Raw genomic sequence first — 14,247 nt, forward strand, 5'->3', positions numbered from 1 at the left:
CTGACTTTTCTGTGTGCATACCATAAAAGTCTGATTGATGCAGACTCTGTATCGAGAACAGAGCTCCATTTGCCTAAGGGCTTGTACACACGACTGTATGAAGCCCGTGCTGTGCACCACAAATTGCGGTCTGCAATGCACGGGCACCGACCGTGGCCCAGCCGCATGGGGATGGACCGTCCATTCCTCAAAAAGATGGAGCAAGTTCTATCTTTTTGCAGTGCGGAGGCACGAAACGGAACCCCTGGAAGCACTCCGTAGTGTTCCGTTCCGCATCTCCGGATTTGCAGACACATTGAAGTGAATGGGTCCGCATCTGTAATGCAGATTGCACATGGAATGGTACCCGTGTATTGCGGCTCCACATATGTGGCTCTCTTGATTTACTTCTATGGGAGAATGAGACCTGTGGTGGACGCTGAATCTACTGTACTCCTGTAGATACGTCATAAAAGTCTTACCTGCAGTCCTATCTAACACTACAGATAGCACATGGATAATTCTGAGTGCAGATGATGTAGTAGATGGTCATACTCCAAAATTTTAAAAATTCCAAGTGGAGTCAGCTACAAGCATCACTGATAATGATCAGTGATGCTTGTAGCTGGCCCCTGAATTATTGTAAAATAAAACTCACCTCACCCCGTTCCCCCGGCAAATAGAGCACACATGCTCTCCTCAGCAGCAGGCATGGTGAAGTGACATCATTATGCCTGCAGTGCTGACTAAGGATCAGAGATTTATCATCATTCTCTGGCTTTTGCGCTCTTTTATTCAGCACTGGGGGTGTGATGAGAGCACCGTCAGCTGAATGGTGAAGCAAGAAGCAGACAGTTCCCTGCTTCACCATTGCCCTCAACTGTTTCTTCCATAGAAGTAACGGAAAACACAAGGATTAGCCCCAGGAAATGGCAATGAGGCTAATCTATGTGCTGATCCATGGCAAACTGCAGTATAAAATACACCTTAAGGACTCTTTCAGACGGCCATATGTACTTGCGGAACGGGTGCGGACCCATTCATTTCCATAGGGCCACAAAAGATGCGGACAGCATGCGGCATGGTTCTGTTCCGTGGCCCAGCAAATAATATAAAGCAAGTCCTATTCTTGTACGGAATCACAGACATGAATAGGCATTTCTATATAGTGCTGGCCCTGTGGGTTCTGCAAAATGCGGAATCTGTGTTTTGTGCACCACAAAACACTTTTGGCTGTCTAAATGAGCCCTAAAATATAGTCTGTCACGTGAACACAGCGAACACAGCCTGAGTGTTCTAGCTCCCCCCAGTGCGGGATTCATTCTAAATCTCTTACTACTCGTGCATAATGTCCTCCAGGCTGCTGCTTTTGAGTGTCAAATGCTGGGACAGGATCTCCTTTTTCTGTAAGGCCTGCTACAAATATGTACGTCCGGCTCAGTTCCCCTCCAGTGTGAAGCAGAAAACGCTGGAGAGAAACTGAGCCACAACTGATCCAATAGTTTTCTATGGGACCATATACAGTGCCTTGCAAAAGTATTCACCCCCTTGACTGTTTTCGTATTTTGTTACATTACAGCCTTAAGTTCAATGTTTTGTTAATCTGAATTTTATGTGATGGATCAGAACACAGTAGTCTAAGTTGGTGAAGTGAAATGAGAAAAATATATAAATAAAACTATTGTTTAGAAATAGAAAACAGAAAATTGTCATGTGCATATGTATTCACCCCCTCTGTTAGGAAGCCTATAAAAAGCTCTGGTGCAACCAATTACCTAGTTAGTGAAATAATTTCCATCTGTGTGCAATCTGTGTGTCACATGATCTGTCATTACATATACAAACCTTTTTTGAAAGGCCACAGAGGCTGCAACACCTAAGCAAGAGGCATCACTAACCAAACATTGCCATGAAGACCAGGGAACTCTCCAAACAAGTTAGGGGCAATGTTGTTGAGAAGTACAAGTCAGGGTTAGGTTATACAAAATTTCCAAATCTTTGATGATCCCCAGGAGCACCATCAAATCTATCATAACCAAATGGAAAGAACATGGCACAACAGCAAACCTGCCAAGAGACGGCCCCCACTAAAACTCACGGACCAGGCAAGGAGGGCATTAATTAGAGAGGCAGCACAGAGACCTAAGGTAACCCTAGAGGAGCTGCAGAGTTCCACAGCAGAGACTGGAATATCTGTACATAGGACGACAATAAGCCGTACGCTCCATAGAGTTGGGCTTTATGGCAGAGTGGCCAAAAGAAAGCCATTACTTTCAGCTAGAAACAAAAAGGCATGTTGTGAGTTTGCGAAAAGGCATGTGGGAGACTCCCAAAATGTATGTGTCATGCCCTGCTTGGACGGTGTGCGGAGGTCTGTCAGATTGGCAGCACGTGTCTAACCTTTTGTTTGTTTTGGAATCATTCTGCATCCGCCTTCCTTCAGGTGCTCTTGGTGGGGTCATTGGCTTAAATTGCCTTCAATCCCAGAGGGCTGTGCGGGTTATAGAATTCTGTCTGGCCTTAGATTCAAGGAAGGAAGGATTGTCTGTTCCAGCTCAGACAAGTTTGGTTTCTGTTTGGGTTGTTTGCGGTCTAGGCTATTTGTGTGTCTTCTGCCCCATTCACCATCTCAGGGATTCTAGGGTGTTTGCAGTCCAGGCATGAGGACACTTCATTCCTACCATCAAGGTCTGAATGTGGGCTTAGCAGCATAGGGAGAGAAGTCGTGACATTATAACTCGCCATACTGTGACTGCCATTACTCAGCGGTTTTGTGATGGCGTCAATTGATGCACTGGTTGTCCGCATACAGGGATTATCCCTAGAGGTTGCGGATCTGCGTAGTTCGGTCACACAGTGTCAGAGTGTTCTGGCATCAGGTGCAGGTCAAATTGGAGGGGAGCCTAAAGTCACTCTTCCCGAGAAATTTACAGGGGGTGCGGATGATTTTATCCGCTTTAAAGAGTCATGCAAATTGTATTTTTGACTGTGCCCATTTTCATCAGGTGATGAAAGTCAGAGGGTTGGTATCATCATGTCTCTGCTTAAAGGGGACACGCAATCCTGGTCTTTTTCTCTGCCGTCCGGTTCTCTGGCCCTCCGGTCGGTGGAGGAATTTTTCAAAGCCCTGGGATTGATTTACGTTGACCCAGATCGGGTCTGGATGGCAGAATCTAAATTGCGTAACTTATTACAGGGTGAACATACTGCAGAGGTTTACTGCGTAGAGTTTAGGAGATGGGCTACTGAGTAAGGGTGGAACGACCCTGCGTTACGTAGTCAGTTTTGTCAGGGGTTATCTGAGAGGTCGAAAGATGCCCTGGCTTTTCATGAGTACCCAGATACTCTAGAGAATGCTATGTCTTTGGCTATACGGTTGTATAGACGTATCAGAGAGAGGTGTAAGGGTCCCTCCGTGCAAGGGATCCCTTCTGCGTGTGGTTTCATCTCACCTGCTGCCCAGGGTGATATTACTTATAACTCTGGGGTAGGGGAGGAACCCATGCAGTTGGGTCAGATATCTTTTCATTCTGGTAGGAAAAACTTTAGGAGATTACATAAACTATGTTACTTCTGTGGAAAAAGTGACCATTTTGTTTTTGCTTGTCCTTTTGTTAAACCGCATGATGATATGAAAGAAAACAAAAACGTCCTGACTCTTGGTAGCGTGAATGGAGTAGTGGAACAAGCAGGTATGTAAGCTCCCTGTAATTCTCGTTTTCTCCTTCCAGCTATGGTGGCACTAGACTCAATTTTCTGTTAAGGTATTCATTGACTGTGGTGCTGGGTTAAACCTTATTGACTTTCTTTTTCTTCAAAATCTGGGTCTAAGAACGTGCACTTTAGAATGGGAGATTCCGGTGTTTGCAATAGATTCTTCAACTCTTTCTCAAAGGAGTCTCACTCATATTGCACATGGTATTCAGTTGAGGGTGGGTGATTCACATGTAGAGTTTATATCTTGTTTTGTCATGAGGGATTTGCCTGCTCCTATAGTCCTAGGTTTACCGTGGTTGACAAAACATAATCCAATTATTGATTGGCAAGCAAGTCAAATTATTGGTTGGGGAGAATTTTGTTCGGAGAATTGTCTTGGCACATCTATCTCTGGGGTGTCCACTGCGGTTCTACCTCAATATCTCTCAAACTTTGCGGATGTCTTTTCGGAGGGTGGGACCCAGGAATTGCCCCCTCATCGTGACTATGATTGTCCAGTTAATCTCATCCCAGGAGCTAAGTTGCCAAAGTCTCGCCTTTACAATCTTTCCCAACCTGAAAGAGAGGTCATGAGAAAGTATATCGCCGAGAGTTTGGCAAAAGGTCATATTAGGCCATCTAAGTCTCCGGTGGCATTAGGTTTTTTCTTTGTCAAGAAAAAGGATGGATCACTGAGACCGTGTTTGGATTTTTCGGAATTGAACCGTATTACGGTCCGGGATCCGTATCACCTTCCTTTGATCTCCGACCTTTTTGATCAGATTGTTGGTGCCAGGGTGTTTTCCAAGTTGGATTTGAGAGGGGCCTACAATCTGATCAGAATCAAGGAAGGGGATGAGTGGAAGACGGCCTTCAATATGCATGAGGGTCATTTTGAGAACTGGTTATGCCTTTTGGGTTGACGAACGCGCCAGCGGTATTTCAGCGATTCGTCAATGACATTTTTCATCACTTGGTGGGGAGGTTCGTGGTAGTTTACTTAGATTACATTTTAATTTACTCTCCTCATCTGAAGACCCATCAGGATCATGTCAGACAGGTTTTGACGATCCTTCAGAAGAATAAGTTATATGCCAAATTGGAAAAATGTGTGTTTTCTGTGCAGGAGCTTCCGTTTTTGGGATATCTGTTTTCCGACTCTGGTTTTCGTATGGACCCCGAAAAAGTCTGGGCAGTTCTGGAATGGGATCGAACAGAGAATCAGAAAGCTTTGATGCGGTTTTTGGGGTTTACTAACTATTATAGAAAATGTATTCTAAACTATTCCACCATTGTTAAACCTCTGACTGATCTCTGTTTGGTCGGAGGAGGCATTGCAGGCCTTTTCGACTATTAATGAGTGTTTTGCGTCTGCTCCCATTCTGGTGCAGCCCTATGTGTCTCAACCATTCGTGGTGGAGGTGGATGCATCAGAAGTGGGGCTGGGAGCTGTGCTGTCGCAGGGTTCTTATGGCAAATGGGTCCCGTGTGCTTTCTTTTCCAAAAAGCTCTCGGTCACCGAGAGGAACTATGATGTGGGAGATAGAGAGTTGCTGGCTGTAAAGTTGGCCTTTGAGGAATGGCGTCACTGGTTGGAGGGGGCTTCTCACCCCGTTACTGTTTATACGGATCATAAGAATTTGGCTTACCTGCAATCTGCCAAGCGTCTGAACCCTAGACAGGCCAGATGGTCACTGTTTTTTACCAGGTTCAATTTTGTTGTTACTTTTCGTCCGGGGGTCAAAAACATCAAGGCAGATGCGTTGTCTCGCAGTTTTCCTGGGGGAGGTGATTCAGAGGATCCTGCTCCGATTTTGGCTGACGGGGTTGTGGTTTATGTTCTGTATCCCGAATTGGAGATGGAGGTGTTGGGAGCCCAGGAGGGGGCTCCTGGTTCCTGTCCCCCAGGGAGGTTGTTTGTTCCCGAAGAACTGCGATACAAGGTTTTCAAGGAACATCACGATACTGTCCTTGCTGGACATCCTGGTGGTAAGTCCACCTGTGACCTTGTGTCCCGTAGGTTCTGGTGGCCCAGGTTACGTAGGAGCATTGAGGATTATGTGGCAGCTTGTGAGACCTGTGCACGATCTAAGGTTGCTCATACTCGACCGGCTGGTTCGCTCCTTCCTTTATCTATTCTGTCTCGTCCTTGGACGCACTTGTCCATGGACTTTATTACGGATCTGCCGAGTTCCTCTGGGAAAACAGTAATTTTGGTGGTAGTTGATCGTTTTAGCAAGATGACTCTAACTAGTCTGCCTAATGCCAAGACTCTCGCGCAAATTTTTGTTGACAATATAGTGAGATTGCATGGTATTCCTTTGGATGTGGTTTCTGATAGGGGCACGCAGTTTGTCTCCAGGTTATGGAGGGCGTTCTGCTCTCGGCTTGGCATTCAACTTTCATTCTCTTCGGGTTTTCCATCCGCAGTCGAATGGACAGAAGGAGGGTACTAATCAGAACTTGGAGACCTACTTGAGGTGCTTTGTGGCGGAGAATCAGGAGGACTGGTCCTCATTCCTGCCTTTAGCAGAGTTTGCTTTGAATAACCGTAGACAGGAATCCATGGGTAAGTCGCCATTTTTTAGCGCATATGGTTTTCATCCTCAGTTTGGTACCTTTTCTGGGACTAGTTCCTCTGGGATGCCAGAGGAGGAAAGGTTTTCTTCTACCTTATCCTCTATCTGGCGGAGCATACAAGGGAATTTGAAGACGATGGGTGAGAGATATAAGCGAATGGCTGACAGGAGACGTGTGATTGGTCCGGACCTGTGTGTGGGTGATCTGGTGTGGTTGTCCACTAAAAGCATTAAATTGAGAGTGCCATCTTGGAAACTGGGTCCAAGATTTATCGGCCCGTACAAAATATCTGCGCTGAGCAATCCAGTAGCGTTTCGACTGGATCTTCCGCAGACTTGGAGGATCCATGATGTCTTCCATAGATCTTTATTGAAAAAATATGTGAGACCAGTGGAACCATCGCCATTGCCCCCTCCTCCTGTTCTGGTCAATGGGAATGTAGAGTTCGAGATCTCCAGAATTCTTGACCCTAGAGTTCTTCGGGGTTCCCTTCAGTACCTTGTACACTGGAGGGGATACGGCCCCGAAGAGAGGATGTGGGTTTCGGCACTGGAGGTCAACACCAGCCGACTAGTTAGGGCTTTTCACAGAGCCCACCCGGATAAGGTTGGTCCGGGGTGCCCAGATGTCACCCGTAGAAGGGGGGTACTGTCATGCCCTGCTCGGACGGTGTGCAGAGGCCTGTCAGATTGGCAGCACGTGTCTAACCTTTGTTTGTTTTGGAATCATGCTGAATCCGCCTTCCTTCAGGTGCTCTGTGGGGTCATTGGCTTAAATTACCTTCAATCCCAGAAGGCCGTGCAGGTTATAGAATTCTGTCTGGCCTTGGATTCAAGGAAGGAAAGATTGTCTGTTCCAGCTCAGATAAGTTTGGTTTCTGTTTGTGTTGTTTGCGGTCTAGGCTATTTGTGTGTCTTCTGCGGTCTAGGCTATTGGTGTGTCTTTCACCATCTCAGGGATTCTAGGGTGTTTGCAGTCCAGGCACGAGGGCACTTCATTCCTACCATCAAGGACCTGTCCCCAGCATCTAGCCTAGACACTTGTGTATTTGGTTGTCTGTGTATCTGAGATCCTGTCCGCCGTGACAGTATGGAGGAAGATGCTCTGGTCTGATGAGACTAAAATTGTACTTTTCGGCCATTAAAGAAAACGCTATGTCTGGCGCAAACCCAACACATCACATCACCTAAAGAACACCATCCCCACAGTGAGACATGGTGGTGGCAGCATCATGCTGGGAAGATGGGACTGGGAAACTGGTCAGAGATGAGGGAAAGATGGATGGTGCTAAATACAGGGATATTCTTGAGCAAAACCTGTACCACTCTGTGCGTGATTTGAGGCTGGGACGGAGGTTCACCTTCCAGCAGGATAATGACCCCAAATACACTGGTAAAGCAACATTTGAGTGGTTCAAGGGGAAACATGGCCTAGTCAAAGACCATATCTCAATCCAATAGAAAATCTGTGGTCAGACTTAAAGATTGCTGTTCACAAGCGCAAACCATCCAACTTGAAGGAGCTGGAGCAGTTTTACAAGAAGGAATGGGCAAAAATCCCAGTGGCAAGCTCATAGAAACTTATCCAAAGTGACTTGGAGCTGTGATTGCAGCAAAAGGTGGCTCTACAAAGTATTAACTTTAGGGGGGTGAATAGTTATGCACATTGACTTTTTCTGTTATTTTGTCCCATTTGTAGTTTGCTTCACAATAAAAAATCTTCAAAGTTGTGGGTATGTTCTGTAAATTAAATTATGCAAATCCTCAAACAATCCATGTTAATTCCAGGTTGTGAGGCACCAAAATATAAATAATAAGGGGGGGGGGGGGAATACTTTTGCAAGGCACTGTATATCTTCCGCATCAGTTCTAATGCTGGATGTAAAATAGCGCCAAACAGAAAAATGCTGCATATTTTTATTTCTGGCGCTATCAGTGTACAGACACCAGAGCTGTGCGTAGAAGTGCAGTTCACATTTATTAGTTTGAGCCGGCTCCAGCATAAACCAACTGGCCAGGCACCACTGATGCACTGTATGTGAAGGTAGCCTAAGACCCCTTTCACACAAGCGAGTTTTCCTCACAGGTGCAATGTGTGAATTGAACACATTGCACCCGCACTGAATCCTGACCCATTAAGTTCTATTGGTATGTGTACACATTAATTTTCACTCATCATATGTGCGTTATGTGAAAATCGTAGCATTTTCTATATTCTGTGTTTTTCATGCAGCCCTGATCCCGTAGAAGTGAATAAAACTGATGGTTGTTGATGATGTTGTTTGAAATACTTTAGTTTTTTTTCACGTGTGAGAAAAACACATCAAAACTGATTGCACCCATGCAGACAAAACTGAAACACTAAATGCAATCACAAACAAAACTGACTGCATTTCAGTTTTTTACTGAACAGATCCGGACACAATCTGTATCGTTCGTTTGCTGTGTATGAGAGACATGACAGTTAGTCTCCACCCATCCTGAAGCTAAGTTCGGATAAAACTGACAATAAGAACAATAAAGTCTATAAAAATGCAGGATAAAGGCCCATTCACATGACCATATCCGTTTTTGCAGTCTGCAAATAGTGAATCCGAAAAACAAGGATACCGGCCGTGTGTGATCCACATTTTGCAGATCGGAATATCCTGCCCTATGATATAAATGTCTATTCTTGTCTGCAAGTTCAAGAATAATCCCACGCACAATTGTGATGATTTCAGTATGAGAGTTTTAAACCCTTCTAACCCGGGCCAGTTTTCACCTTCCTGACCAGGCCATTTTTTTCAAATATGACATGTGTCAATTTATGTGTGGAATGCTTTTACTTATCCAGGCCATTCTGAGATGGTTTTCTCGTGACACATTGTACTTCATGACAGTGGTAAATTTGAGTCAATATACAGTACAGACCAAAGGTTTGGACACACCTCCTCATTCAAAGAGTTTTCTTTATTTTCATGACTATGAAAATTGTAGATTCACACTGAAGGCACCAAAACTATGAATTAACACATGTGGAATTATATACATAACAAAAAAAGTGTGAAACAACTGAAAATATGTCATATTCTAGGTTCTTCAAAGTAGCCACCTTTTGCTTTGATTACTGCTTTGCACACTCTTGGCATTCTCTTGATGAGCTTCAAGAGGTAGTCACCTGAAATGGTCTTCCAACAGTCTTGAAGGAGTTCCCACAGATGCTTAGCACTTGTTGGCCCTTTTGCCTTCACTCTGCGGTCCAGCTCACCCCAAACAATCTCGATTGGGTTCAGGTCCGGTGACTGTGGAGGCCAGGTCATCTGGCGCAGAACCCCATCACTCTCCTTCATGGTCAAATAGCCCTTACACAGCCTGGAGGTGTGTTTGGGGTCATTGTCCTGTTGAAAAATAAATGATGGTCCAACTAAACGCAAACCGGATGGAATAGCATGCTGCTGCAAGATGCTGTGGTAGCCATGCTGGTTCAGTATGCTTTCAATTTAGAATAAATCCCCAACAGTGTCACCAGCAAAGCACCCCCACACCATCACACCTCCTTCTCCATGCTTCACGGTGGGAACCAGGCATGTAGAGTCCATCCATTCACCTTTTCTGCGTCGCACAAAGATAGGGTGGTTAGAACCAAAGATCTCAAACTTGGACTCATCAGACCAAAGCACAGATTTCCACTGGTCTAATGTCCATTCCTTGTGTTCTGTAGCCCAAACAAGTCTCTTCTGCTTGTTGCCTGTCCTTAGCAATGGTTTCCTAGCAGATATTCTACCATGAAGGCCTGATTCACACAGTCTCCTCTTAACAGTTGTTCTAGAGATGTGTCTGCTGCTAGAACTCTGTGTGGCATTGACCTGGTCTCTTATCTGAGCTGCTGTTAACCTGCGATTTCTGGGGCTGGTGACTTATCCTCCGCAGCAGAGGTGACTCTTGGTCTTCCTTTCCTGGGGCGGTCCGCATGTGAGCCAGTTTCTTTGTAGCGCTTGATGGTTATTGTGACTGCACTTGGGGACACTTTCAAAGTTTTCCCAATTTTTCGGACTGACTGACCTTCATTTTTTAAAGTAATGATGGCCACTCGTTTTTATTTACTTTTAGCTGCTTTTTCCTTGCGATAATACAAATTCTAACAGTCTATTCAGTAGGACTATCAGCTCTGTATCCACCTGACTTCTCCACAATGCAACTGATGGTCCCAACCCCATTTATAAGGCAAGAAATCCCACTTATTAAACCTGACAGGACACACCTGTGAAGTGAAAACCATTTCAGGTGACTACCTCTTGAAGCTCATCAAGAGAATGCCAAGAGTGTGAGAAGCAGTAATCAAAGCAAAATGTGGCTACTTTAAAGAACATAGAATATGACATAGAATATTACGTTTTTGTTATGTATATAATCCCACATGTGTTAATTCATAGTTTTGATGAAAATAAAGAAAACTCTTTGAATGAGAAGGTGTGTCCAAACTTTTGGTCTGTACTGTATTTAACCTTTATTTATTAAAAAAAATCACAAATTTACCCAAAATTCAGAAAAATTCACAATTTTGCAAATTTTAATTTTTCTACTTTTAATACAGACAGTAATGCCTCATAAAATAGTTATCAGTCATCATTCCCAATATGTCTACTTTATGTTGACATCATTGTATAAATTACATTTTATTTATGTAGGACGTTAGAAGGGTTAGAATTTTAGAAGCAATTTTTAAAATTTTCAAAAAAAATTCAAAAAACATTTTTTAACCCCTTAGGGACCGGGCTCTTTTTCACCTTAAGGACCAGGCCATTTTTTGCAAATCTGACCAGTGTCACTTTATGTGGTGATAACTTTAAAACGCTTTGACTTATCCAAGCCATTCTGAGATAGTTTTTTGTCACATATTGTACTTCATGACACTGGTAAAATGGAGTAAAAAAAAAATCATTTTTATTTATAAAAAATACAAAATTTACCAAAAGTATGCAAGAATTTGCAAATTTCCAAGTTTCAATTTCTCTACTTCTATAATACATAGTAATACCTACAAAAATAGTTATTAGTTTACATTCCCCATATGTCTACTTCATGTTTGGATCATTTAGGGAATTACATTTTATTTTTTGGGGAAGTTACAAGGCTTAGAAGACTTTCAGAAATTTTCAAAAACACACTTTTTAAGGACCAGTTCAGGTCTGAAGTCACTTTGTGAGGCTTACATAATAGAAACCACCAAAAACTACTCCATTCTAGAAACTACACCCCTCAAGGTATTTAAAACTGATTTTACAAACGTCGTTAACCCTTTAGGTGTTCCACAAGAGTTAATGGCAAATAGAGATAAAATTTCTGAATTTCTATTTTTTGGCAAATTTTCTATTTTAATCAATTTTTTCCAGTATCAAAGCAAAGGTTAACAGCCAAACAAAACTCAATATTTATTGCCCTGATTCTGTGGTTTGCAGAAACACCCCAAATTTGGTCGTAAACTGATGTCGGAACGCCATGTGGTTTCTGGAAGGCAGATTTTGACAGCCTTTTTTATTGGCACCATGTCCCATTTGAAGAACCCCTGATGCACCCCTAGAGTAGAAACTACATAAAAGTGACCCCATCTAAGAAACTACACCCCTCAAGGTATTCAAAACTGATTTTTTTTTGTAATTATCTTTTTATTAAAGTATTTTATATAATACAGTAATACACCAATAGAAGCAAACATTTGTCCATTAAATGCATAGATTATCAAAGAAGGGATATACATCCAATAGCAATAAAGATAGCAGTTGAATATTTGCAAGATACATGAACCAAGATCTATTTAGCAAAATATAGTAAAGTATACCATATGTTAGTGATGTTTGTCACTAAAGAGTCATATAAACAGTAAACTCGTACAAAAGGGGAAGACACCACAAGACAAAGGAGGTAAGGAAGGAGGGATAGGAGACTGGTACCATTAATGTTTAAGAGTGTGAGTAAAAAAAATCATCCCATAATTGCCATACTTTCTCAAATCGATCAGTCTGATTAGCCAGTATGGCTGCTAGATGTTCCATTTTTCTAACCTCAGCAATACTAGCAATAAGATCAACCTGTACAGGTTGTACAGATCTCTTCCAAAAGCTCGCAATCAGACCCTGGCGGCTGTCAAAATGTGCAAAGTTAGTCTTAAGAAGTGCCTTTTCAACGGGATATGAGGCATGTTCAATAGAAAAAAAAAAGGGTCCAATGGAAATCTAATATTGAGAAGTTGGAAGAGAATGTCTTGTACCAGAAGGGGCGTATCAGGGAGCATTCCCAAAAATGTGAATATGAGTTCCAAATCCCGATCCACATCGCCAACATCTGTCTGAAACATTGGAATTAAGATGTCTCAGCAGCTGCAGAGTGTGGTACCAAAACATCAATACCTTGTATGAGTTTTCCCCATGAGTAATGCAGGAGGAAGTCATTGCCGTCCTATTCCAGATCATTCCCCATTCACCAGCCGAGATAGTACGATTCATATTTTTTCCCCATTTAGTCATATACGCATGTCTAACAAGTGTAGGAGAAGGGGGAGAAGATAAGATAACATATATATCAGATATCAGTCCCTTTGTAGTGTCCGACAGCTTACACAGTTTTTCAAATGCAGTAGGTTTGGACACCTGGGACTGTATAAGGTATGGAGAAAGTGTTGTAATTGGGTATGATGAAAATTGGTGGAATCCGGCAAATTGAATGAGGATTTAAAGGGAACATGTCACCAGTTTTATGGTGTCCTAACTAAGGGCAACATAAATAAGTGACTGATTCTCTTAGCAAAATGCCGGGTCACTTTCTTTAATTGACCCAGTCAATCTGCCAACATCTTGTATTGCAAAGCTCCAGCTGAAATTGATGAGTCGTGAATATTTATGAGCTCCTGACTCTCCCCGCCCACCTGCTGCTGAATGACAGTTTGTTTTCATATGAATCAGCAGCAGGTGGGCAGGGGAGTGGCTATAGCTCTGAATTAAATATGCGCTGGACTCAATGACATCACGCCGGACTCGAATCAGGGAAATTAGCATGCGGCATGGGGCATCTTTGTGTGTACAGGGAGTGCAGAATTATTAGGCAAGTTGTATTTTTGAGGATTAATTTTATTATTGAACAACAACCATGTTCTCAATGAACCCAAAAAACTCATTAATATCAAAGCTGAATATTTTTGGAAGTAGTTTTTAGTTTGTTTTTAGTTTTAGCTATTTTAGGGGGATATTTGTGTGTGCAGGTGACTATTACTGTACATAATTATTAAGCAACTTAACAAAAAACAAATATATACCCATTTCAATTATTTATTTTTACCAGTGAAACCAATATAACATCTCAACATTCACAAATATACATTTCTGACATTCAAAAACAAAACAAAAACAAATCAGTGACCAATATAGCCACCTTTCTTTGCAAGGACACTCAAAAGCCTGCCATCCATGGATTCTGTCAGTGTTTTGATCTGTTCACCATCAACATTGCGTGCAGCAGCAACCACAGCCTCCCAAACACTGTTCAGAGAGGTGTACTGTTTTCCCTCCTTGTAAATCTCACATTTGATGATGGACCACAGGTTCTCAATGGGGTTCAGATCAGGTGAACAAGGAGGCCATGTCATTAGATTTTCTTCTTTTATACCCTTTCTGGCCAGCCACATTGTGGAGTACTTGGACCCGTGTGATGGAGCATTGTCCTGCATGAAAATCATGTTTTTCTTACCTTGCAGACTTCTTCCTGTACCACTGCTTGAAGAAGGTGTCTTCCAGAAACTGGCAGTAGGACTGGGAGTTGAGCTTGACTCCATCCTCAACCCAAAAAGGCCCCACAAGCTCATCTTTGATGATACCAGCCCAAACCAGTACTCCACCTCCACCTTGCTGGCGTCTGAGTCGGACTGGAGCTCTCTGCCCTTTACCAATCCAGCCATCTGGCCCATCAAGACTCACTCTCATTTCATCAGTCCATAAAACCTTAGAAAAATCAGTCTTGA

The sequence above is a fragment of the Bufo gargarizans genome, chromosome 3 (genome assembly GCF_014858855.1).
Source record: "Bufo gargarizans isolate SCDJY-AF-19 chromosome 3, ASM1485885v1, whole genome shotgun sequence".
In the NCBI taxonomy this organism is placed as follows: Eukaryota; Metazoa; Chordata; class Amphibia; order Anura; family Bufonidae; genus Bufo; species Bufo gargarizans.